Raw genomic sequence first — 25,939 nt, 5'->3', positions numbered from 1 at the left:
GTGGGTTACCAGGCAGGAGGGAGGGCTCTAGGAAGGTTGGGAGCCATGGAACCCTGGAGCTTAACTTTCTCTGACCACCAGGGTACCAGCCTGCGGTGGCAGGACTGGGGCCTCTGCCTAGTGTTGAAACGGGGGCGCACAGATGCTTTTCTAAATAACTTTTGACCCCCTTTCTGGTAAATCTTTTTTTCATAGTTGATTCTCTGTGAAATCTAGACTGCAAACACCACCTCCTCCGCTCCTAGAACGCAGACTGTCTTACCACCGCCATAGTCGTTCCAATTCCAACTGGGGCGGGCCCGCCATGGGCCAACAACAGGCTGGCTCAGGGCTGAGGGGGTCTCTGGAGTCTGAACTCCGCGCCCGCTTGCTCCTCCAGGGCTTAGCTGGTCAGGACTTGAACATTCGCCTGACCCATAAATTTGGTCATTTTGAACCTCAAAACCGAACCGGAGCCTGGGGAGGCCTTTAGGACCGAGGAGAGCCATCCCTTCCTCCAGTCGGGCAGCAAATTCCTGTCCTCCTAGTCCCCCGCAGTTATCCCCCCGCCCCCAGCCTCTGTGGCCCTCACATTGTCAGACACTGGCCCCGGGCCACCCTCTGGACGCGATACCCCGCTAGGGCCTCCCTGGTCTGGGGCAAAGTTGATGGCCACCTTCGCGCGGGCTGCACCCTCCTCCTCTTCGCTGCCCTCCTCCCCCGGGGCCCGCGCCCGCCGCCTCCAGCACGCGCGTCGCCAGGCTCGGCAAGCGAAACGGAGCAGCTCGCCCCAGGGCGCCCCTCGCACAGCCTGCCGGCCAGGCGCGCGCGACGAGAGTCTCCCCGCACTCCTTCCTCTCCCGGGGGCCGAGAGGGCTGGGCTCAGCCCCGGCGCCGCAGCTCCCGACTCCCCGCCGCTCGGGCTGCCGCCGCTGCCCCGCGCCCGGCGCTCGGGGCAGCCGGGGGCGCTGGCGGCGAGCGCAGGGCGGGGAGCGGCGTGGGGAGCAGAGCGGCGCAGAGGGGAGGGCAGAGGAGGAGAGAGCCTGGGAGCGGAGGAGCAGAGGCGGGCGCCGCACCGCCCCGCACGCTGGCTCGCTCGCTCGACTCGCGGGCGGCCGCTTGGGCGCACTTGCCGGGTCACCTTGTCCGGGAGGTAAGTCCAGACCTCCCGGCCGTGGGGGCGGGCGGAGGGGCCCGCAGTGGGCGGGGTCGCGGCGGGGGCCGCGAGCTGGCGGCGGGAGCCGGAGGCTGCCCGGCACGGGCGGGTGTCCTAGTCCTGGCTCCGCCTCGGAGCGCGCAGACCCGGCGGCGGCGTGGCGCCCGCGGTAAGTCCGGGTGGTCGCCGCGACGAGACTTGGGAGACACGGGGTCGCCGGGCGGGAGGGGGAGCTGAGCCAGCAGAGAAGATGCCCAGGAAAGGGTCGGTGCTGGCCCTGGCTGCACATTGGTGCCTTGCCACCCCGGGAGACGCGAAGGGGCTGCTGTGCGAATTCGATGGGAGCTGGTGAGACCGAGAACTGGGAGCGTAGCGGAGCCAGGCTGCCCAGCAGGGCCATGGGGGCGCGCGGCGGGCCAAGGCTCTGCGGGTTCGGGCTGCCCCTCGGAGTGACCCGAAGGAGACCAGCCAGGGCTGGTGAGCCGGGCGGCCGCGGAGCTGGGGACCTAGGTCTGTTTGGGAGTAGGAAGGGAAACAGACTAATCCTCCGAGCGGAGCGGCAGGCAAGGTGCAAGCGCGCTTGGGATGGGGAATCCCGACGGACGACCGGGGCGGAAGCAGGGACTCCTGGAGCCCCTTTCCTCTAGCCCGGACAAGACCTGCCTTCAAAAGCTGTCTGGCCCCTGGCAGCCGCGACAGCCTGCAGCCCTGGGAGCCACAGCCCGGGCGCCGAGATGGGAGCGAGCACATAGGCTTTTTTGGTTCCAATTTGAATCTCGCTTTTTCCTGGTCGTGATTTCTGCCTCTTCGTGTGCGCTCTCTGGGCAGTGAGGAGGAAGGAATGGCTCACTGGATGAGTTGGGCACTTTTCTTAGGGAAGAGGCTTTGTCCCTATGCGCTTTTTGCAAGACCCTAGTAGAGTGGCTCTGGCAGCCGAGCTTTGAGGAGGTGGCCAGAGGGGCCGCTTGGCATTTCTGAAAGACGAGAGGAAGGGGTCTTCTGGTAGTCCTGTTTTCCTTTGGGGGTTTCCTTGCACGCAGAGGCTTGGGCGCTTGGCACCCAGACTTCAGGTGCGCACAGTCCTCCTGCGACGTCAGATGCGCTGGCGCCGCGGCGCTCCTGGCTCCGACCGATGCCTGCGCCTTCCCTCGCCACGTCCTGGTGTTCAGTGCAGCAGACACCGGCCAAAGGCTTGGCTGATTGGGGGTGTCGTGGGGGAGGGGGGCTGGGCGTTACACAGTGGCTCCGTTTTCTGGTTGGAATCAGTTGGTAGGGCGTGCGCGCGCGAGTCTGTGTATCTGTCCGTCTCCCTCCTACAGCCCAGCGTGTTTGGTCTGAGTCCAAAGAAGGAGGTGGTGTGTGTGCTGCGTAGACCTGCGCCTGTGGGGTGAGCAGCCTCATTAACAGCCCCCAGAGCCGGCCAACTTCTCCGTGCTAGGCTGCGACCTCAGGGGCCGCCGCGTCGGGGATCGGAAGTGGTCTTCGAAGAGGGGTCTAGGTCGCCAAGTCCTGGCAGCAGCTGAAGTGAAAAGGAGCTGCCAGGAGACGGGCGGTGGGCAGTCTGATGTCCGTTCTGGCGCGGACAGGAAGAAACTGAAGTCGAATGTATAGTTGAATTGCGTGCTCTGTGTTTGGCGGTGGTGTGGCCCGTTCTTTTGGAGGTCCACACCACAGGTGTGAAGCCTGTGGGCCCTGAGGAAGCGCCCCCCCCTTATTTCCTCCCTCCCCTCTCCCTCCACGGCCCCCCCTCTGCAAGGAGCAAGCCTGACAGTAGCTGATCGGCGCCCTCTCTCACCCTGTCCCCATTTCCTGCATGAAAACGGAATCCTCATAATCAAGAGGGCCTTGTTAAAAAAAAAAAAAAAGGAAAGAAAAGATGGAGAAACCTATTTTTAAACTTTTTTATTATGGAAAATTTCAGTGGTACACAGTGGCAGACAGAGAATAGTGCACTGAAGCTTTGTGCACCCCTCACCCAGTCACCACCTGCAGTTACCTTTGGTGGAGTTTTGGAGGCCTCAGAGTTTTGGAAGCCTTGTTTGTGAAGTATTTCAAAACTCATTCCAAAATGCTGAGTATTGGATAGTAGGTTATTTAGCTCCATTCAGTCATGACACATTGTATACGCATATCACAGCATCACTCTGTACCCCATAAACATATACAATTATAATTTGTTAATATCTGATAAAATAAACCAATTCATTAAAAATACAAAATTACGTTGATATAAACTTCAAAAAAAAAAGCCATTCCAAACTCACTTCACCTCTAAACACATCCCTCTGTATCTCCAGTTGACGACATTTCATTTTATGTTCACCTATCAGAAATGTCAGTTTTTAATAACCCCATTAGAGTATAGGTGATAGTAAAATAAAAATGAAGGCCCCCTCCACTCCCACTTTAGGGTAGAAAAGGAAAACCTGCCAACTTTCCTTAAGGCATACAGGGGCAAGATATTGAAGAAGGAAAGACAAGTCCGGATCCTGAGAAGACAGACATGTTAGCAACAGGACCAGACTTATCCTAATTCATGCAGGGCGTGAACATGATTCTGGTTGAGCCATGATAGGCAAGAGAATTTTTTTTGATAAAAGCTTTAAAACTCAGTTCAAAAATGATAAGCAATTAATTTATTCCACATTTAGCATTGAGATAAACTAAAAGTGCTCTATCAGACTTGAGTTATTTTTCTCATTAATTTTAAATCGTATTTTCTAGGGAGTTATTACTATTATCAGAGAATAGAAAGTTGTTTTCTTATGTAGGATTTCTATCTGAGGCACTAGTCGGTGCTATTCTGAGGTTCATGGAGAGAACTGAACATTTTATTGTTTAATTAGAAAATGTTTGGTCATCCTCCAAGTCACACCTACTCTGCCCTCTGAAGAGGCTCTGTGCTTGCTGAGATGTGATGTGCAGTGTGACTTCTACTGGCTGGAGAGGCATGGCACGCAGGGAGGCGCTGGAGGCAGTGGGAGGGGAGGCCCTCCCTCCACTAGCCCCCTCCCATTCTGCACACCTCTGTGCTTTCTTGTATATAAAAGCAGTTCCTAAAAATTGTCAATGACGTTCTTAGAGGAGTCAGTCAGACTTTTGAATACCTTTATAAAGTGCACTATTTAAAGGCGTCCTTAGTTAACCTTTTGTAAGATGAATAACCATCTTGTAGGTGAGCAGTTTTATGTCCTGTCACCCCACCCCCAAATAAAACCTTGTCTTTTCATGATGCCAGCTTGACCCCGTGCCCCTCACATTGGCCTTTCAGACCCTCATGCACATTGGAAAATGCAGGTTCCATCTCAGAGTGAATGTACTGCTGTGGCCCATAGTTTGAACATATGTCACATTATCAGCAAACTTCTTTGAATGAGTGGGTAAAGGTGGCAAGGACTGAAGTATGGGGTGTTAATTTGACAACACCAGCAGAACACTAGGGGTAAATGACTAGCAAAACAGCCTGTTGTATCAGTGGAAAGTTGCATAAGGTCATTTTGGGGCAGTGCTTTGATAGAAGTTTTTGGAGCTGTAGCTCTTGACCCAGCATCACTACACTGGGGCGTGGTGTCAAAATCTCTACAAAGCAATATTCAAAACAATAGAGATAGGCTGACCAGGTCTCTAACCACGTCATCAGAATTAGAATAATGAAGTTGTCAGTGGGAAGTTTGAACAAATGTGGTTTCTCAGCATTCTGTGTGCAAGATGCCCATTTTGAATGATTCCTGAGAGACCCTAAACTTGTGTTCAAAGAGCAGCTGAAGTGACCCGGGCAACAGCTGTGATTCAGTGCCCTCGTGGTTGCTTTGCTTACCTCCAGGCAGCATATTGGATTGTGCGGGGAGTGGGGGAGGGATGCACTGGGGAGACAGGCGTGCAGAGTGTCTCCTGTCCGCAGGCTATTCCCTCTTTCCCCTTGGGCCTTTCCCAAGTGCCATGAGCAGATGTAGGCTCTAGAATCTGGAAGGTCCCATTTGTTTTCTCAGAATGCCATGTGAATACAAATTTAATCAGAGAAACATTGAGACAATGAAGTGTCCTCAATCCAGTGTCTTTTTCATTTAACAAACTGTGACAGCATTAACGCTTGGTTTTCAAAATCCTGGAAAGAATATGGTTGAAAAGAAATGGCTTCAGAAAAGTGATGTGGTTTGTCTAAGATCATTCAACTAGCAAGCAGCCGAACCCAGAGTGTGGAGCCTACAACCTGCCGTCGGCAAGAGTGAGGATTGGGACAGTGTGTTTGCACTTACTTGAGGTGGACGGACACATGCGCAGGAATGTACCCAGGGTGCGTACATAGCCATGTGGGCTAAAGATTTACAGGAATGGATAGGAAAGGCATGTGAGCAATAGCTTATGAAATTTATCCTTAACATAACTAAAATTTTGATTCATATTATGTTATAAAACTTACATGATGCATTCTCTAAGATGGAAACATTTTTAAAACAGATGACCAACAAACCACCACCCTCCATTTATAATATGTGATGATTCAAGATGCAAGCATGGTGGGATGACAAACTGTAAATCATCTTAAACGATTGTTTGATAAATGACCTGTTAAACTACCAAAAACAAAGGAAAATAGAAACTCTAAAGAACAACAACGGATAAGCTTCAGTATCAAAAATAACTGTTAGAACCAAAAGTAACAGAACCAGAAACATTATACACAGGTAGAAAATAATAAAAATAAAAGCTGCTTCCAAAGGCACAACCCAGGGGATAACTTTGCCTGTTTAGTTGCATAAAAAGAATTTAGGAGTTCAGTTAGCATTATTTCAGAGAGATGGGCCTTGCAGTCCGTGTTCAGTGTGAAAACACTTTTTGCTTGGGTTTTAGTTGTTAACTGAATTTTTGTCGATAAAATTCATTTTTAAATACTGGGGTGGCATTTAGAGAATGAGTCTGAAGGAGAGAGTACTTGCGTGGATTTTAAACTGGGTCTTTCAAAAAGGGCTCACTTAAGTTAAATTTCTATTTAGAACAATTCTTAGGTCTCCAACAAGTTCAGTTCTAATCTGTCACTTGGCCTCACTGGGCAGGCACCTGCTTTGAGATGTTACCTCCATCTGCTTCTTCCTCACCTTTCCTCTCTTTCAGAAAACTTCAATGCCCCAAACAAAACCAAAAAGCAAACACATTTCAGATAATTAGAACCACAAAAGTTTTATTCTGTTCCCTCAACTTTAAATACAGAACTTTCTGAAAGGGAGATACAGTAATCTCACCTCAAATACATTTGGAACCACCCCCCATGCCCCCACTTAGAAAAGCAAATAAATGAAATGTTATGGAAACTCACTCTTCTGTCATGCGTACCATAGGCAGTTTTTAACTTCCTCCTATGATCTTGGTCCTCACATGTTGGTGGTACAGACCCTCAGCTGGCATGGGTCTGAGATGCAGGAGTTTATTGCTGAAGATCCTAATGGGATTAAGTCCTTGGACAGTTTCCCAGTGGAAACCCAGTAGCCATGCTGGGGGATGGCCTGAGGCATTAGCTTTAGGGTAGGCCCTGGGGAAGCCCAACTCATCCTACAAAAGATTGGTACCAGTTCCACTGTTAATTATTTGCAGTTTCTAAAAGTGCATTTAATAAAGCCTATGTGTTTCTGTAACCAACCTTCATGTCTGACATCTCAGCCTCAGCCCATCACCCATGTGTCTCCTTTATAAGAAACCTTGTCCTTATGGGTTGAGTGCCCCATGGGATAACGGCACAGCACCAGTAGGGCAGTCGAAAGAGTTGAGATATGATAGGTAGTGTGCGTGGTTTCTGAGTTGCTGTCTAAGCACGGGCTGGCCTGGGCTGGTAGTCATAGATGACTGACTGTCATAGATTGACTGTAAGAGGCACTCATCTGCCTCAGATCTCCCATGGAAACCCTGTATTTGTGAGGACCTTGGAGAGGACCCTGCACAGAGCAGTCCCACCAATCCTAACCCAGTCTTGGAATGCTTTCAGACATCTCTTGCCTGTGTACGATTCTGGCTTTACTTTTCTCTCCCAATTCCTCACCGTTTCCATAGTGCCTTTGTGACAAGTGGCTCCACAACAAAGAACTATGAGCTGATTAATGTGCATAGTATCTTTTTTTTTTTTTTGAAATGGCGTCTCGCTCTATCACCCAGGCTGGAGTGCAATGGCACAATCTCAGCTTACTGCAACCTCCACCTCCCGTGTTCAAGCGATTATTCCGCCTCAACCTCCCAAGTAACTGGGACTGCAGGTGCACTCCACCATGCCCGGCTAATTTTGCTATTTTCAGTAGAGACGGGGTTTCACCATGTTGGCCAGGCTGGTCTTGAACTCCTGACCTTAAGTAATCTGCCCGTCTTAGCCTCCCAAAGAGCTGGAATTACAGGCCTGAGCCACTGTGCCCAGCCTAATGTGCATAGTATCTTAACAGTTTTTTTTTTATATACTAAACCCAGAGATACAGCTCATTCATTTCAGTACTCTAACAATAGTTTAATACTCTAAATTTCCTCACAAAGACAGGTTTTTGTTGAAAGCTAACTTTGAGTCAAGGGAAATAATCTGTTTTGTTATTTCTAAGTTTATTCTCTGCCCTTCATTCTTATCCTGACCTTTAAAAGCTGTGGATATTCGCCGGGCGTGGCACACGCCTGTAATCCCAGCACTTTGGGAGGCTAGGGCGGGCAGATCACTTGAGGTCAGGAGTTCAGGACCACCTTGGCTAACACGGTGAAATCCCATCTCTACTAAAAATAACAAAAATCTAGCCGGGCGTGGTGGCGGGCACCTGTAGTCCCAGCTACTCGGGAGGCTGAGGCAGGAGAATGACGTGAACCCAGGAAGCGGAGCTTGCAGTGAGCCGAGATCCCACCACTGCACTCCAGCCTGGGTGACAGAGCAAGACTCCGTCTAAAAAAAAAAAAAAAAAGCTGTGGATATTAAGTATCACACCTTCACACAGTCCATTGTTCTCACTTTGTTCACAATGGGATCATCAAGGCTCTGCTGGAAGCCTCTCCTAACTGCTCTGGACTTGGTAAGCACCCTGCAGCCTGCAACACTGCCATCCCACTCAAGTGGCCTGAAGCAAGGAGGGTCATTTGTCCAGCTGCATCTCTGTCCTTCTGCCATCCACTGTGGCCCTGCTCGTGTGGGTCCTCTTGTGTAACATTCATTGGTACACTTGCTAATCTGAATGTTCTGGGTGTAGGTGTATTAGCTGTGAATCGGAGCCCTGGATATATTTGAGGACATCACAGTCTATTTTAGAACCATAGAGATGAAATGTATCTGTTGACTCAATATGTGCAGAATTCTGTAGCTTCCTTCCTTGCCTATTGCTAGACCTCGAGTTTCTGATTTGTCACATACCTTTCCAGGAAAAACATGCGTCACACTCTTGGGACACAAAAATGAGTTTGCATCCCTAATCTCAGCAACGGTTCTGTCTGTTGCTCTTCACATGCCTACAGGGCAAAGTGGCACAGGGCTGCTCAGTGAGTGCTGGGGTGACCAGGTGGCCCTACCGTCTCACCATTGGTGTTGGGCCATAGCCTGTCCTCAAACACACTCTTTTTTTTTTTTAACTAGAGCAGGGCCACATGGACACCTCCCTCCTCCCTAAGCTCTCCTGCATCCCATTGATTGTCTGCAGTCATCTATCTGTCCCACCCAGAGTCTGGCACTGCAGTCACCAGCTAGTCTGTTCTGCTACTTCAGCCTTGCCCCAGGTGCACCTGGGACTGTAGCACTCAGACTCATAGACAGTGGGAGCAAAGGGCTTCCTGACGGTCTCTGGATCAGAGGGCCAAGCTGTAACCCATCTGTGATTGCCCTGCCTCCCCATCATCTTGTCCTCCAGTGATTGCAATGCCCTGGACACCTGCAGAGGTTACTGAGGGGATGGGGTACATAGCATCCCACTGCCCCTGGCTCCAGTGTGTCCTGGACATTATGCAGAAGGCCAGGCCAGTGCATGGAAATGGGGTAGAGAGAGCCATGGCTCTGGGAGACATTTGCCCTTCAGAGGAGACTGAGGCTGGGGTGCAATGGAGGGGCTGATAGAGAGCCCAGCATTGGCCAAAGGATGGACCTCAGTCACTAGCACTTCTACGTGGTTATAGATATTCCAAACTCCAGGTGTTTCTGACCTGTCTGGACCTAAGACACAGATGTGGGCTTCCAGCGTTACCGACCTCAGGATTTGGCTCTGGGCTGGACAAGAACTCCACCCTGCCAGTAGCCGAGCATCCTCTTGGTAGAACCAGGTAACCTGGTGCCTCCTCACCGCAGAGCCGCCTGGCTGCCCTAAAAAAGTGGCCCTGCTCTTCAGGTCTGGATGAAATAGAGGTGAGCTAAACAATTGTGGGGAAATAAAAGGAGCTCGAACCCGAAGGGTCAGATTAAAGCTGGCAGGGCCTGTTTGGATGTTGTGAATCATGAAGGTGATTCAGGAAGGACCACCAGCTTCAACTATTGGTGCCTTATTGCTTCGGTGTCTCTCTCAGGGACCAGAGTGGCAGCGCCAGACAGGGCAAGGGAGGAGCCCTAGGAGGGAGGGGTGGAGATTGAGCTTTGTCTGTTATTCTGTGTGACTCCCTTGGCGAGCTCCCCAGATGCCTGTTTGACATTTGGTGGAATGAAGAGACCCAGAGGGCTCCCCCAACGTGCTGTCCAGCCTCACCATCTGCCAGAGGCAGAGCCAGGGCACAGGGACCCAAGTTTTTAGGGCTTGTTTGCTTTTGTGTTTGTCTCTAAAGTGCATTTTTTCTCACCGACTGTGCTTCATTTTCTTGGCATTGCTGGAACCTAGAATACTGTTTGGGACAATGACAGACCCCATGCACGGTGGACCAACAGATGCAGACAGCTCCACCTTCCAGCAAGCCCCAAGTAGGACACAACGTGATGAGGACATTTCTCCCTCTGTGCTTTTCAGTGGTTTTCTGGGAGGAGAGCGCCACAGCCAGTCAGGGGCACCATGGGCAAGGGGAGGCCCGTGTCCTAGGCCAGGCCAGGAGTCATGCACCTAGAAAAGTCTAGGAGAACAGAAGCCTCCCACAGAACTTGCAGGCAGGCAGAGGGGAAGCTGCATTCCTGTAATGCCGGAGGCCAAGACATTGAGAGAGAACATCAGATTGAACTCCCAGGACAGCAGATCGACTGTCAGACCTCGTGGGCACTGTCTGCTCGTCTCGCTCTCAGCATAAGGCTTTTCCCAGAAGATGGAAATGTTCTTTCTCCTTAGACACTGCCCAGAAATGCTGATCTTCCTGGAATTTCTATTCAGAGCTTTAAATATTACAGAAATATATATTTGGTGAGTTGGGCTCTGCCAACTGTTTCAGTCTCTCCTTAAGACTGAGTTGGTGCCTAATTAGAGTAAAAACAAGGATGCAAATTGCTTCTTGGGGACCCAAATCAGAGGGTCTCTGTCTCCACCAGAGCCTGGCCCAGCCCTGGAGAGTGACTTGGGAGCCCCGTCCTGATGGGTTCTTCCCTCTCCTCTGAGACCTTCTCCCCGAGCCCTCAGCCTCCTTGGATTCCGCCCACCAGGCCTTCTCTGTCAGAATGGAGTGGCCCCAGGGGCAGGACTCACTTCTACCAACTGAGCTTTCCTATGTGCACAACTGGCTGCCCTAGATATTTTCCTGTCCCTACCCCTTACCCAAGGCCATCTCTGGGACGTTCTCTGGGGCAGCAGCCTCAGTGAACCCATTCTCTATCTGCTCCCTCCAGCCCCTCAGGCTTCCCTTCCCATGCCCCTTCCTCTGATAATGATACTCAGTAACCCAGGAATCCACACCAGAAACTCCCTTGCCCCTGCACTTCTTCCTCTTCCTCATCACTAGATCTAAGTATTTCCTGCCTCTCTCTTGCATCTTTTCCACCATTGGCCCCGTATGCACACTCATCTCTTGCCAGATCATCTCAGTAGCTTCCTGCTAGCTCTCCCTGCCTGCTGCATTGTGCCTCTTGCCTCCAGGACTGCCAGGAGAGTGAGCTGTCTCAAGTGCAGATCTGCCTCTGGGGCCCTCCTCTCGAAGCCCCCTACTGGCACATGACAGGCTGCTGGGGGAAAGATACAAGGCAAGGCTGTCCTGTCAGTCCCTGTTCACCCTCCAACCTCATCCCCATTTCTCTAGGTGCCCAGAACACCGAGTTACTCCTGCCCTGCCGTGCACAAGTACATGTGCACACACAAATGCCTGCACACACACTCCATGGTCCCACACGTGCACGCGCACACACGCACACATTACCCCACCTGTAGTTGGCTACCTCTCGCCTCTTGCTAATCTCCTTTGAGGTTCAGAGGCTTAGCTTGATCATCACCTCTTCCCAGCATCCTTCCTCCTAGTTCGGCATCCCCGCTTCTAGGTGTCCTTGGCACCTGCGCCCACCCAGCACTGGTGTGGCATTAGCAGAACAACCAAAGATGAAATATCTACAAATAACTGTCAAGAAATGTGTGAGACCTATATAATGCTATTTCAATCAGAATGCCAATATTATATTGCCTTTTGAGCTTGACAGAATCGTTGAATGGTTCATGAAAGAATAATCAGGCTACAGTACTAAATTTTTTTCAGTGAAGAAATGTCCTAACAGATAATAAAACGAAGTGTTCAAATTACGTTAGGATGGCTACTGTCAAAAAAATCACAGAAAATAACAAGTGTTGGTAAGGAGGTTTGGAAATTGGAACCCATGTGCACTACTTGGGGAACTGTGAGAGGATGTAGTTGCTATGGAAAATAATGTGGAGGTTCCTCAGAAACACTAAACATAGATTTGCCATATGATCCAGCAGTCCCACTTCTGGGTATATATCCAAAATAATTGAAAGCAGAGTCTTGAAGAGCGACGCACATGCCCATTTTGATAGTAACATTATTCACAATAGCTAAAACGTGGAAGCAAGCTAAGTGTCTTATCAGCAGATGAGTGGATAAGCAAAATGTGCTAAACACATACAGTGAAATATTGTTCAGCCTTAAAAAGAAAAGAAATTCTGTCATAGGCTACAACATGATGAACCCTGAGGACACTGTGCTTAGTGAAATAAGCCAGAGACAAAAAGGCACATATGATATGATTTAACTTATCTGACATACTGAGAGTTCTCAAACTCAGAGGCAGAAAGTACAATGGTGGTTATGAGGGTCTGGGGAAGGGGAGATGGGAGTTATTGTTTAAAGGGTATAGAGTTGCATACGTGCAAGATGAAAAAGTTCTGGCGAACCCTTGCACAGCAATGTCAATATATTTAGCACTGCTGAACTATACACTAAGAAATGGTTATGATTATGTAAATCTTATGTTGTGTGTGAGTTTTTCTTTTTTCCACAATAAAAAAAAACTACGTTAATTGGAAATGTAAGATTCTACTTACTGGCATGTAGTTAACAGGCTAATTCTGATTTTCTACTGTTGCATAACAGACTGCCCCCAAAACTCAGTGTTCATGGATCTGTGGGTCAGGAATTTGAAAGGGCACAGTGGGGACGACTTATCCCTGCTCTATGGCTCCTAGGGCCTCAGCTGGGAAGACTCACATGGCTGGGGCTGGAGTCCTTGCCCAGGCTGGCTCACTCGAAGCCTGGACCAGGAGCACCTACACCTGACCTCTCCCTGGGTTTCCTCCCAGCATGGTGTCAGGGTAGCCAGACTTCATATGCTGAGGCTTCTGCTCCAAAAGTGAGTGTGAACACAGTCAAGACTGCATGCCCTCCTGACCCACCTCCACAGCCACTCTGGGTTAGCGCCACAGGATTCTGTTGATTATAGGCAAGTTTCTAAGCCAGCCCAGAATCAAGGAGGCAAATTAGACCCCACTTTTGAAGGGAGGTGTGTGAAAGAATTTATGAACCATATATTCAATCTGCCATGCAGACAGGTAGGTCAGACAGAGAGCTCTGAAACGGATGCCAGCCCCAAGAGCCTAATGAATGTGTGGGAGCTGGCAGGGAGGGCTGAATTAGTCAACGTGGAGCACTTTGGAAGTAGGTAGTTGGACTATAAAGTCAATTTGTATCTCCCCATTTCATAAAAAGTTCTGAATGTATATAAAAAGCATTGATAAATAAATATTTTAGAAGCATGAATAAATTCAGCCTGAACATCTTACCAGTAATCCCAAGTGAAAAAAAATTGATAAAGATTAAATATATGTACACATTCTATGCAACAGGCACTGTAAACAAAATTGGAAAGCATATAATTATCTGGAAACAAACATTTGCAACAAATTAACAAATGCTTAATAATCCTCACAGAGCAAATAAGAAAACACAAACAACCTAATTAAAAACTGAGCTCATGCCATGGAGAAAAAGGTGAGAAGAAGTGGAAATGACTAAGAAATAAATACATGGAAAAACATTTGTGCGTTTTTACTTGTTTTTTTTTTTTTTTTTTTTGGTTTTTGTTGTTGTTGTTTCTGAGATGGAGTCTCACTCTGTCACCCAGGCTGGAGTGCAGTGGTGAGATATCTGCTCACTGCAACCTCTGTCTCCCCTGACCTTGTGATGCACCTGCCTCAGCCTCCCGAAGTGCTGGGATTATAGGCGTGAGTCACCATGCCCGGCCGTGTATCTTTACCTGTAATGATGAAAATGCACATGAAAGTTAGGGAAGACACATCTTTCCAAAATGATTGCCCAGCTTCAGAGATTCCAGTTGCTCAGTAAAGGCACCTGAGGCAGCCTTTGGGATCACTGGGGAGGTTGAATCTCTTGTCTTGAAAGTTTCACTGAAGTGTTCACTGAGGTCCTTCCCCTATATCCGTGGCCCCATAACAGAACCACTAAAACATTTCTAAGATACATGCAGAGTATGTGCATCTTGACTTCAAGTAATGAACTGTCAGAAAAAAACTAAATGCCTATCAAAAGGGGATGGTTAAATATGATGCAACTATTATGATGTTCTTAAAATAATGATTAAATTATTTTACATCCCTTGCCCATTGGCCAGGGCTGTGCTGGGTATATATTTACATGGATCAATGTCCATGGTAAACTACTAAGGATGGAAAGCTAGAGGAAAATATGTTGAACATGTATGTGAATATGTTATTCTCTGGGAGTGAAGTTTAAATATTTATTCAGATAATTCTTGAAAGCTGTTCTCCACATTGTTAATGGTATGTAACCATGAAGAGTAGAATGGAAATAGGAACTTCCATGGTTTTAATTTTCTATGCATTGGTATGATTTGAGTTCATAAACATAAACATGTTGTTTTTGCAATTTAAAAAACCTATTTAAACACATATCTATCCTTCAGAAGTAATCAGAGCTCTGGATGTAGTGTTTTGGCTACACGTTCACATTCATACCTGATTTGGGGGAAGTGGAAAGCTTGGAGCCTCCTAGAAGTTGAGTGAATGGTGTCTTTGTCAAGCATGCAATGCACGTTGGGGTTGCAGTGTGATGCAGCAGGAGTCCAAGCCGTGGGCACTCACACGCATGCAGGAAAGGTGTGCATGTGTGGAAGGGACTGCAGGAGATGCCAGTACCACCATGAGTAGCTCCAGGCATGGGGTTACATGTGGATTTCATTTCCCATGTTACGTACTTTTCTGATTTTCAACTTGATCCTTGATTACTGTTTTGATTAGGAAAAAAAAAAAACCCAAAAGTTTAGAAATTATTTTGTTCTCTCTCTCATTTGACTGAAAATCTGTTTCTTAATCATATTTTATGTTCCCACGTCCTATGCCCAGAGCCTAGCACACATTATGTGCTCAGCCAGTGTTTGCTCTTCCTGTACTTCCCCTGGGCACCTCCCTGCCTCTTGAAAGAGCGTGCTCCGCATTCCCACTCAGGACTCCCAGCCTGAGGAAGCCTGTCTCCTCTAGCATGCGTGTGCATGCTCCTGCCTGCGGCTGACAGTCTTGGCTCTAAGCCCCACAACAGTGGATACGTTTTCAAGAGTAGTTCATTCACCACGTATTGAGTACTTGCCATTTGCTTGACCTTTTGGCAGACCCCAGAGACAGAGATGAAAGGCTTTGGTCCCTCATGGAAGAAGGGCGTTCAGAGGCCCTGCCTAGTGTGCGAGGCCTCACTTTGCTTGACACGGTGCAAGTGGCGATACAGGCAGGCCAGCTGGGAGGCTGCGGCCAGATATAGCCAAGACTCAGAATGCAAAAGAGTGACTAGCCTGGAGGAGTAGAAAGAAGGGGTCTTCTCAGCAGAGGGTGCAGGATAGGGCAGAGGTCACAGAGGTCTCCGCACACCTAGGAGGTGGAAGTTGGATGTGCTTCAGAATTCAGTCTGCATCAGTGGTGTTTACTGAGATCCAGGCATCCACACGAGAAACAACAGATGGGGTCAGATGAATTCAAGCGCAGTCCTGGCTACCTACTGCTGCCCAGATTGCCCCAAAATGTATAGCATGAAAACTGCTGAGGGTTGGGAATTTTGGAGGGGTCGGCCGGGTGCGTCCAGCCCCATTCTCTCAGGCAGGTGCTGTCAGAGTATATCTGGAGCCAGAAGAGTGGGGGCCTGGGGCTACTGGGGGTCATCCGGGTAACTGTAACCTCAGGGGTGCTGCACGTGGTCTCCCCACATGAACGATATTGGCCTTTCTCACAGCATGGCAGCCTTGAGATATTAAATTTCTTAAAAGGAAGGTCAAGGCTCCAGTTTGAGTTTTCTAGTAAAAGGTTGCATGAGCGTTTCTGACCTAGCCTCAGAGGTCAGGTCACGTCACTGCGGCCACACTCCTTCTGTTCAGGGTGAGTCTCAAGCCCACCTGGGTTCAAGGGGAGGGAGCAGAGACCTCACGTTTCACTGAGAGGAGTATCAGGGCCATATCCAGGAATAGATGTGGAATGGGAAGTAGTGTTGTGTCCACCTTTAGAAACGATGATCTGACACAGATACTAAAAAACAAAATACTCCAATTACTTGCTCTACACACAATAGGTCTTTAGATCACAAAATAATGAAAAGTAGAGCCTTTTCTTACCAGAAATTTATCTGGATCTATTTGTTTAATATATGGATTTTCTAGAGTGCTATGGTTTGAGTATGAATTATTTGTTCCCACCAAAACTCATGTTGAAATTTGATCCCCAATATGGCAGTGTTTGGAGGTGGGGCCTAGTGGGAGGGGTTTGGGTCATGGGGGCAGATCCCCATGAATGGCTTGGTGCTAGTCTTGAAGTAGTGAGTTCTTTCTTCCTTGAAACTGGATTAGCGCTCCAGGCAGAGCAGGTTGTCATAAAGCAGGGTTCCTCCTTCTGTTTGGTCTCTTTCCCTGTGTTTACACTTCCCTTTTGACCATCTTCTCCGTGTTATGATGCAGCACAAAAGCCCTTACCAGAATCCAGGGCCACGGCCTTGAACTCCTCAGCTACAGAACTGAGCTAAATAAACCTCTTTCCTTTATAAATTACCCAGTCTCAGGTATTCTGTTATAGCAACACAAAACAGACTAAGACACATAGTCTTAATTATTTTCCAATGTCTGTATGTATTCTTCATGTGTCAAATTGTTCTTTAAAAGTATCTTCTAGAATGTGGTGCTATACTTGTGTCCATAATGCAGAATCTGGGACATAGATTGATAGCAACAATTTTGTCCATTAGATGGATGCATTTGTCATTACATAAGGAAATTATAGATCTTTGGAATTTTCTTCAATTCCATCTCTCTCCCATGTTTTCACTGAAAAGATAGAAAGGAAAAGTGGGAAAAATTTGGAAGTTTCAGGTCCTTGTAGATCTAGTGACTTCTCCAGACTTACGCAGAAATCAGTGGCAAAGCTAATTTCGATATAATTTGGAAACAGCTTTTTATTGCCTTCTTTTTTTCTTTATTTTGTACAGTAATATCTCCTTTAAAGAAAGAGCCCTTTTAGCAAGTGTGTGTATACAACATAGAAATGGTACCGCAACAAATGACAGAAGACCGAACATGGCTGAGTGTTATTCAGGAGCTAAACAATGGAGTTTCCATACCTGGAGGCAGGAGCTACTGACTCAGCAGCTCAGTGCGGTTGCAGCTGGATGTCTGTAGTCCTTGTGGCCTTTCCCTCCTGGCTCCCAGATGGCTGCTGCTGTCCCCGATATCACATCTGAGGTCAAGGCAGGAAGTGAGAAAGGTGGACAGAGACCCCCCCAGGAGACGTCTTTGGCCCAAGCTGTGTCTCGTGGCCACCCTTGGTAATAAGAAAGTATGGGGTACAAGTGAGGATTTAATGAGAACTTAACTCTTCCAGCTTCCAGGTGAAGGTGGGCAGGGTGAAGGACTGACATCCAGCAGTGGGTCCCCCACTCAGCCAGGGAGGGTCACCCCAGCTGTCATTGACAGGCGTGCCAAGGCCACATCACAGGGTAGGTGTGGGAAGGGAAGACTGGGTGTATTTATGAAATCAAAAGAACAGTCAGTGGTTTGCTGGTGGGTGTGAAGTTGGGTGTGGCGTGTGGGCAGGACGGCACAAGAGAGGGCAGGGTGGGTGCTGGAGAGGTGGCAACCCCCATGCCTGGGCTGGGGAGCCAGGTGGAGGCCCTGGGCTGATGCCATTGCTGCTGATCTGTAGACTTTGAGTAGCACAGGTCCAGAGTGGTTCTCAAGTTTTGCTGCATGTTAGATTCACCTGGGGATATTTAACAATTGGTTTATACACAAATAATGTAAAGACCAAAAATTGAGTTTAGTCTATAATATTAAAGCACAGCTGAATCAGTTTTGCTTACTGAAATATCTGTTCAAGCACCATTCCTCAAACTCTAATGCATGCATGCAACACCTGGGGATTTGCAGGCATGCGAGCTCTGATCCAGTGGGTCGCTGGAACCCGAGAGTCTTCATTTCTTTTTTCTTTCTTTCATTTATTTATTTATTTATTTATTTAATTTTTGTTTGTTTGTTTTTGTTTTTTTGTGATGGAGTCTCGCTCTGTCACCAGGCTGGAGTGCCGTGGCACTATCTCCGTTCCCAGAAACCTCCACCTCCCAGGTTCAAGCAATTCTCCTGCCTCACCCTCCTGAGTATCTGGGACTACAGGTGTGCGCCAACACACCCAGCTCATTTTTGTATTTTTAGTAGAGACCGGGTTTCACCATGTTGGCCAGGATGGTCTCGATCTCCTGACCTCGTGATCCACCTGCCTCAGCCTCCCAAAGTTCTGGGATTACAGGTATGAGCCGCTGTGCCCAGCCGAGAGTCTGCATTTCTAACAAGTGCCAGTGATGACAGTGCTACTAGCCCGCAGGACACGCTTTCAGCAGCCAGGGAATCATGGGCCAAGGTTGGGGGAGAGGGTCGGTGGATGTGGGGTGGGGGGTATTTGGGAGTAGTTGTCCCTGGCTGGGCCACGGGAGGGAAGAAATGGCTTCAGCTGGAGAGGCTAGCAACACAGAGCTTGCAGACTTTCACTTATGGTTTAATTTGCCTTAAGTAAACTTATATAACCTGGATTTTGGGTCAAGAAATATAATATGCTTAAAATTTGTCTTATGTAACAATATAATAAAAAACAAATTTTTACCATCCTTTTATTTAAACATTTGGAGGTAGAAAATCAGTGCTGTAGTTGGCAACTGCTGTGCTTCTGGGTTTACTGAGGTGAGTGTTGCAAGAGCCCAGGCTCACAAGGGATGATGGTCCAGATGCCAGCTCTGTCCCTTACAGCCCTGTGGCCATGCTGAGTTATCTGCTCTGGTTCCTCCATCTCTAAGTGAGAGATGAGTTGTATTATCTCAAGAATGTGAGGTAATGCCTTGCAAAGGGTCCAGCGCACTTTTTTCATGCAGTGGCACTAAATAAATGAATCCATGTCCACATGGAAATGCCCCCCAACGTGCACACAGGTGTGTATGTGTACATGTATATGTGTGTGTATAAGTATGCATCTATGCATGCTAATTTTCCTTCCTTCTGGAATATTTGGCCCCATGTGATGTGTTTGTAACAGGGGCTGCAACACTTCCTCTCATCCTGCTACACACAGCCCAGCCCTTGGCACTGTGATATTGCCACAGCTCCCGTCAAGAAGAGGAGGTCCTGGGATCTGGATCTGGACTGACCCCATAACTGGCTTGGAGTACTACAAGGAAGCGAAAGTGGCGATGGACCCATTCTGAGGTGGTGCAGCCAGCAGCTGTCCAAACACGTCCGTGAGGCTGTAGTGTGCCGATCTACTCCAGCTGACTGCGGCTTCATCAGTGACCCCACGAGAGACCAGCCAAGAATCAAGCATCCCAGCGCAGCTTCACCTGCCAACCCAGAAAATGAGATGACTCCATTTTAACCCACCAAGTCTTAGGGTGGTTGGTTACACAGCAAATAATAACACATGGCTAGAAAAAAATGGACGAGAAATATCTCTGCATAATACTCTATATTTACACTCAACTCAACAGTATAGCCCTTGAGTAAATGTTGGAAGGGAATTCAGCTGGTCATTTATTGCTCCTGCAGAGAGGAAATGTGGGAAATAATTCAGCTGGGATCCTGGCCCTGGTAAAAGGCAAGGCACCATGCGAGGCACTGCATTCACAATGAACCAGACATGAGAGCCAAACAGACATTTCCCATTTGTGCACACATACAAAGTGCTTCGCACAGTGCCTTGTGGGGTGTCCCCGCGTCTCTTCAGTGCTCCACGTCTGTTTGTAACTCACTGTAGCTCTCACTACCTGGTGGTGTGCCGACAACAATGGTAGACCAGCTGGACAAGCCCCAGAGTGGGGAGCAGAGGGAACAGCTCATCCGCTTCAAGCCCTTCTGCAGGCTCCAGGCACAAACTGATGAAGGACAGAATTCTTTTGTCCTGCCGGAGCCAGAGGGTGTGGACACCAGAGGAGCCGTCCCCGGGCATCACATTAGCTCTTGCCCAAGAAAGGTGAGTCCTCGTTTGTTCAGCCTTTGCCAAGAACTCTATACCCCAGGCAGGCCCACGGTGTCTCATCGATGAGCTAAGTGGGACCAAGGTGTGAGTGTTTCACAGGACAGAAGTTAAATATGGAATACACTTCCTGCCTGGACGCTCAGCTGAAACACCTCTCCAGTATGTGCTGATGTCTTTAATGCCAGGCCTGGTGCCAGAGCATGCCCGGGTGCTCGGAGGAAAGGGACACGCCTCGCTCCACAGCTCTGGAATGGGGCATTGGTCCTGGGGTCAGGATTTTCCTCCTGTTCTATGTGAAAAGCCTCTTCCCCTGTTAGTCATCATCTCCCCACTGTGGCTGAGCCCTGTGCCTTGGTCTTGACAAGTCTAAGCTCATGTGGAGGCTGAGATTCCTGCAGGTGTCCTGACCCAGAACTGAACATCCAGTGCTTTTAGAAGGCACTGTTCTAGAAATGTGGAGGCCACCTTCCCATCTGTATGCATGCGCACACACACACTCATGGGGGCACACAGACACATACATGCACACGTACACTCACATGGACACAGACACATGCATGCACACCGACACATAGATACCTGCACACACACAGACACACATGCATGCACACGTGCTCACAGGGACAGGCACAGTCACATGCAGGCACACACAGACACATGGACACACAGATATAGATGCATGCACACACACACACAAGATGCATGCATGCACACACAGATACATGGTCATAGATACAGATACATGTGCACACAGACACATGGACACACAGCCACATAGATACATGCACACACACAGACACATGCACACAGACACATACATGCATGGACACACAGACACATGGACACAGACACAGATACATGCACACACACATGCACGTACACGCATGCTCACAGGGACAGGCACAGACACAGGCACACACCACAGTCATATGACCACACACAGACACATACATGAATGCACACACACATGTTAAACAGATACATTCACCACACACTTACATGGACACAGAAATGCACACACAGACACACTTATCCCCTGAACAGTAACCTCCCACCTCTGTGAATGTCACTGCGGCATGGAGGGAGGAGGGAGTTGCCACTGGGGAGCCAGGGGCCTCAAGCCAAAGGACAGTGTGTGGTTCAGGGACAGACTTGAGCACCAAGTCAAGAACGAGAAGTTCTGACCACAGCCACTGGAGTGCGTTAAGAAGCCCTGTGGGCTGTTTTGTGTCGTCACCAAGCAGGCCTGGCCACCGGTGCTGCAGTGCATCGGAGCCCCAGATTCATCTGGTGAGGGTGAGGCATGCCATCTGTGTGTGGCCCCCGAGCTGAATCCACCACATCTGCTCCCACAAATAACAGAAGAGAAAGGCAGGGGAGTGTGCAGCCAGGGACAGGGGCCAGAGAGGCACCCTCCAGGATACCTTTGGGGCCCCGCACCCTTTCCTGTTCCATCTGCACGCTCTGGGCAGTGACAGGGGCAGGGCAGAAGGCCCAGGGGAGTGCCTCTGCGGGGTCTGGTTTGTCGTGGAGGGATCAGTGTGTTTCCAGGCCTGAATGAGGAACACGCAGATGACAGTTCCCAGAGTACTTTATGTAAAGCTCGTCTTTGCGGCTTCTTGATTTTTATTTATAGAGAGCTATTTCACCTAAAATAGCAGTTATGCCTTGCCTATGAGCCCACGAGGATGGGATTTGCTCGTGGCAGTTTGGAAATGAAGAGAGGCCCAGAGGAGGGGAAACCAAGTCACAGTCCTCATGGGAAAGGTGGTTTGGGGCTGGAGCGGGCAGTGGAAGGGGCTGGGCATAAAGAAGGCTGTGTCTGAGGCTCTGCTGCCAATGTGCCCGGGCTTGGACGCTGGCTCGCCCCAGCCCTTGGGAGATCGTTCAACTTCTCTGTGCCTCAGTTTCCTTATGAATGAAGCGAGCACACCAGTTACCCCTCCATGGTGTCGTCAGGGCAATTACCTGGATGAGAGATGTGCAGTGCCCAGCAGGATTGTCACGAAGCTTTGCCGGCATGACAGCTGTGGCTAGGACTCCTTATGTGGGGCCTCAGCGCCTTAGCCAAGGCTAGCACCAGGGAATGGGCTGATCGGAGCCCTTCATATGGCAGGTGAAGCTCTGCTAGGAACCTGGAAGCACCAGGCTCCCGGGCAGCACAGAGGAGGGCAGGCAGATGCCAATCAGCAAGCCAAGCCCCACAGTCTGGAAATGTGCACCATTGTGAGTGAAGGTGGAGCCAGGGAGGAAGTAAATCCCAGAGGAGAAGGCCTGGGCCAACATTTTAGAGCCCAGCGGCAGTACTGAGCCCACGTAGGGAGGTGCCTTGGAGTCATGGCCCCTGGAGCTCCTCATACATCTGGTTGCTGTGGCAGGTAAGGGTTGGCCACTGAAGTCCAGGGCCAGGAAAGGACAGGCGCCATGGCGTGCAATAACCCTTATGGGATTGATAGTAAAACATACAGAAAGTATGTTTCAATAGCAAGCACCACTGTCTCGGTCCTTAAGATGCTAACCGGTTGGCTCCAGTGAGTGTGAGGTCACCCGCAATCCATTTTGGGAATTCTTTGAAGGCACAAGTGGTGACTCGTGGAATACTTAATAAAGCAAAGTAAGGGTTGCCCCTGGAGAACAGAGGTCTGTACAGGCTGGGAGAGCAGCCAGGAGAGGACAGGATGCTCGAGTCTTTTTGCAGGGCCAGTCATGTCCGAACAATGCCAGTTCACTTGCCGTAGGTTGACAGGTGCAGCAGATGAAAGAGTGGCAAGCCTTAAATGCTATTGCCTTGGTGTTATTAGCTCCTGATTCTGATAGTGCAGGGCCCGGCCCAGGGCACAGCTGTGCACAGGGTTAGCAGCATGCCCTGCTGCAGGAGGGATTTGCCTTGTCACCATCCCCATAGCAGACCCAGGACAAGGTCCGTCACGTTCCTGATGCCAGGGTATGTGACACGTACATCCCTCAGTGGCTTCCAGATGCAGACCCAACACTGACACTGACCTTACAGTCAAATGGCAAAGTAGAAAATCCAACCGTAACACCAGCAAAGGACACTAGCTTGACAGCACTTTGGAGTATCTGGAGGAAATCAAAGGTATGGTTATGCTTGAAGACATTTCACTAAGTCACAAGTCTCTGGGCTCCTGGGCACATCAAGATTTGTGTCATGCACTTTCTGGGAAGAAAACAAAATGGAAAACGAGGACCTTCCATCAGGAAGCTGATCCTTTCCTTCAATGCAAGTACTCTCTGTAAACAAAAGCAAAACAAAACAAAAACCAAAAAAATACAAGAACAAGAAGTGCTGAAGACAGGTGGAAGGAATGAAAATAGGACTGAAGCAGGCATGTGCCCTAAGCAGAGCCAGGCACACGCCTGCTGAGAGGACCCCACTAACAGGTGACCCAGCCAAGAGGTCCCCGGCTGGCTCCGTGTGAACAGATCCTCCCGTCCTGTCGCGTCCGTGTCCACAGTGAAACTCCAGGCACCTCAGGGACGCTGGGGAGAGCCTTCTCCATCCACACCCCCTTGGAATGTGCCCACCCCTTTTCACTGTTCTGGTGGGCTTTTGGTTTCTTGTCAGGGTTGGGGCTCTGCCAAGTAGCCACAGTGAACACAGAAAGCAGCCCTTGAGCCTGGCCTTCAGCGAGAGTTGATAAGGGGTGGCTAGGAGATGAGGAGGGTAGGCTCGGCCCCGCCGCCTCTGCTGTCTGGTTCGAGATCAGCTGCTGGCCACCACAGGGGACATGTGCATTATCATCTATCTTGGGAAAGACTTTGGTAAACCTCCAAGTTTCAAAGGAAAAACAAAACCTCACAGTGGCTCCCCTGCAGGATAAAGGACAGCACTGCCTTCTGTTTTCTTCAGAGCCTGGCTTGAGCCAGGTTTGCATAATCCTCGCCTAGCCCTGAGCTGGGGAGACAGTGTAAGAGCAGCTTCAGGTCGGGTCCTTAGATCCTTAGTGCAGTCCCCACAACCACCCCCTGCACCCCTCCTTCCCCCACTACATTGCTGGAGTGTGAGAGGCCTCCAAGGCCAAAGGGCTGCCCAGGGGAGGGGCCCAGCACCCAGCTTACCACCTGCACACCCATCCCCCTTTCTCCATCTTCCTTCCCCTTTGCCTTGCCTCTCCCTGCATCCAGCCAAAGTCCCACTCTGCCCTTCAACCTGAAAGCCAAATCCTCTAAGCAAAAGAACTGACACATTTTGCAAAGTGGCAGGAATTCAAGGTGCTGATGCACACAGTGCTGGGCATGGCTTTGTGTGAGATTGAAGCATTGGTGGGGATGATCCTGTTGTGCTAATTTCACTAATGACTGGAGAAGAGAAAATCTACAAGGCTTCAGGCAGGTAAGGGATATTGAAATTCAAGGCCATCAAAATACTGAGATGCCCTCAGAAAATTTAGGGAAACCTTTGAATATTTCTGCATAAGTCATTCTCTTTCCTGTTTCTGTCAAAGTCAATTTCATTGGAAAAATTACACAAGCAAACCTAAATGACACTTGATCATTTTTCACTCCAGTTAGCACATACTTATAATTATAATCCAAATAATGTTAAAAGCTAAATGAACTCACTTTCCTAGTTGTGGGTTTCCTTTATTGGCATGAAGCTGAACTGGCCCTCGTGTGCACACATCCACATGCATGGACACACACACATGCACATGCACACACATCCACGCACAGGCATGGAAACACACATGCATGCACACACGTGGGCACACACAGACATGCACGGACACACACATGCATGGGCACACACAGGTACACACACGGGCACACACATCCACATGCACACATGGACACATGCGCACATGCAGGTACACACACTGTGGTGAAGTTTGCTTCCTGGTTTAAGTAGATTTGTTTTAACTACATCTTCCCCGATATTAAATATCCTTGAGGGTTTTGAGTTGCAGGCTCCATGAGAGGGTTTTTGTCTGGTTTTGTCACTGCTGTGTCAACTGGGCCTGAAATTTAGCACCTAGAAGGTGCTCAAATGCTCAGTGGAGTTGGTGAGCAGTGGAGGGTGGTGGAGGAGGAGCAGAGCTCTGTCTTGACACTGTAGCGTGAGGAGCTTTACCCCCACCCTCAGGGAACCACTGGGCAGCCGCAAGCTCAGAGGCGAGGCGTGGCCGGGTGCTGGAGGCACCACCAGCATTGGAAGAGCACTGAGCCCCCGGGCTGGCCGAGCTCAGTAGGTAGTGAGAGAAGGAAGAAAAGATAAAGGAAGGGTCTTGGAGTCATCCCAACGTGTGGAGGCCCAGAGAAGAAGACCCAGTCCTGGAAGCTGGGGACAGAGTCGCGGACACTGGCCTTTTGAGATCCCTGGCTCTGGCAGCTCGGCTGGTTGCATCCCAGCTACACCCCTGCTCGCTGGGTATGGAGAGGGAGGATCTGGGAGAGAACTGGGTTTGAACACAGCAGAGGCTTCACCAGCAAAGTACAAGGGCAGGGAAGAGGGCCGGGGGCGGGGCGGCACGCAAGGCCGAGGACTGGATCACTGAGTGCAGATTGGGCAGCACAGCAGGGCAGCATGTGTGGGACTCGTGGTGTAAGGGAAGATAGTGAAGGATGGAGGATTGAGCGCACAGTGTCAGGGAAGCTGCTGGGGGCGTGCACAGGGAGGAATACTGAGAAGAGTGGCCTTAGAACCACATAGCTAGAGGAGCTGGCGGGTCCAAGGGTGACTGTGAGAGTGGACGGTTCAGGAGGAGCAGCAGGAGAGATCATAGAAGTGGGGCGTGACGAGCTCGAGAAGCTAGCACGTTGGGTGGGCATTGAAGTCACAGAGAGTGGCGTAGGCAGTGGTGGGTGAGCGGACAGGGTGCCTGGTGCTGACATCACTCATTCCTGGGGGACTGGTGCCACCAAACATCTGTGAAATTGAGCCCCAAGGGATGAGGAGGAACAGGATGCAGGGAACAGGCCCCCC

General features: G+C 49.6%; 1 protein-coding gene across 5 annotated transcripts in view; it reads left to right on the top strand.

Annotated features, from left to right (window-relative positions):
* The first annotated feature begins 1,043 nt into the window (after positions 1-1,043).
* The window catches only part of SYNDIG1 (synapse differentiation inducing 1), a 195,684-nt gene continuing 170,788 nt past the window's right edge, over positions 1,044-25,939 (top strand). For 2 of the 5 annotated variants that reach the window (XM_032142052.2, XM_032142056.2), the window contains exon 1: positions 1,044-1,132. The gene's annotated coding sequence lies outside the window, so the exon portion shown is untranslated. The other 3 variants (XM_032142053.2, XM_032142055.2, XM_032142054.2) reach the window with 3 other exon arrangements.

Source organism: Hylobates moloch, unplaced genomic scaffold (assembly GCF_009828535.3).
Source record: "Hylobates moloch isolate HMO894 unplaced genomic scaffold, HMol_V3 SCAFFOLD_21, whole genome shotgun sequence".
NCBI lineage: Eukaryota > Metazoa > Chordata > Mammalia > Primates > Hylobatidae > Hylobates > Hylobates moloch.
This window is presented reverse-complemented; position numbering and strand designations above follow the sequence as displayed.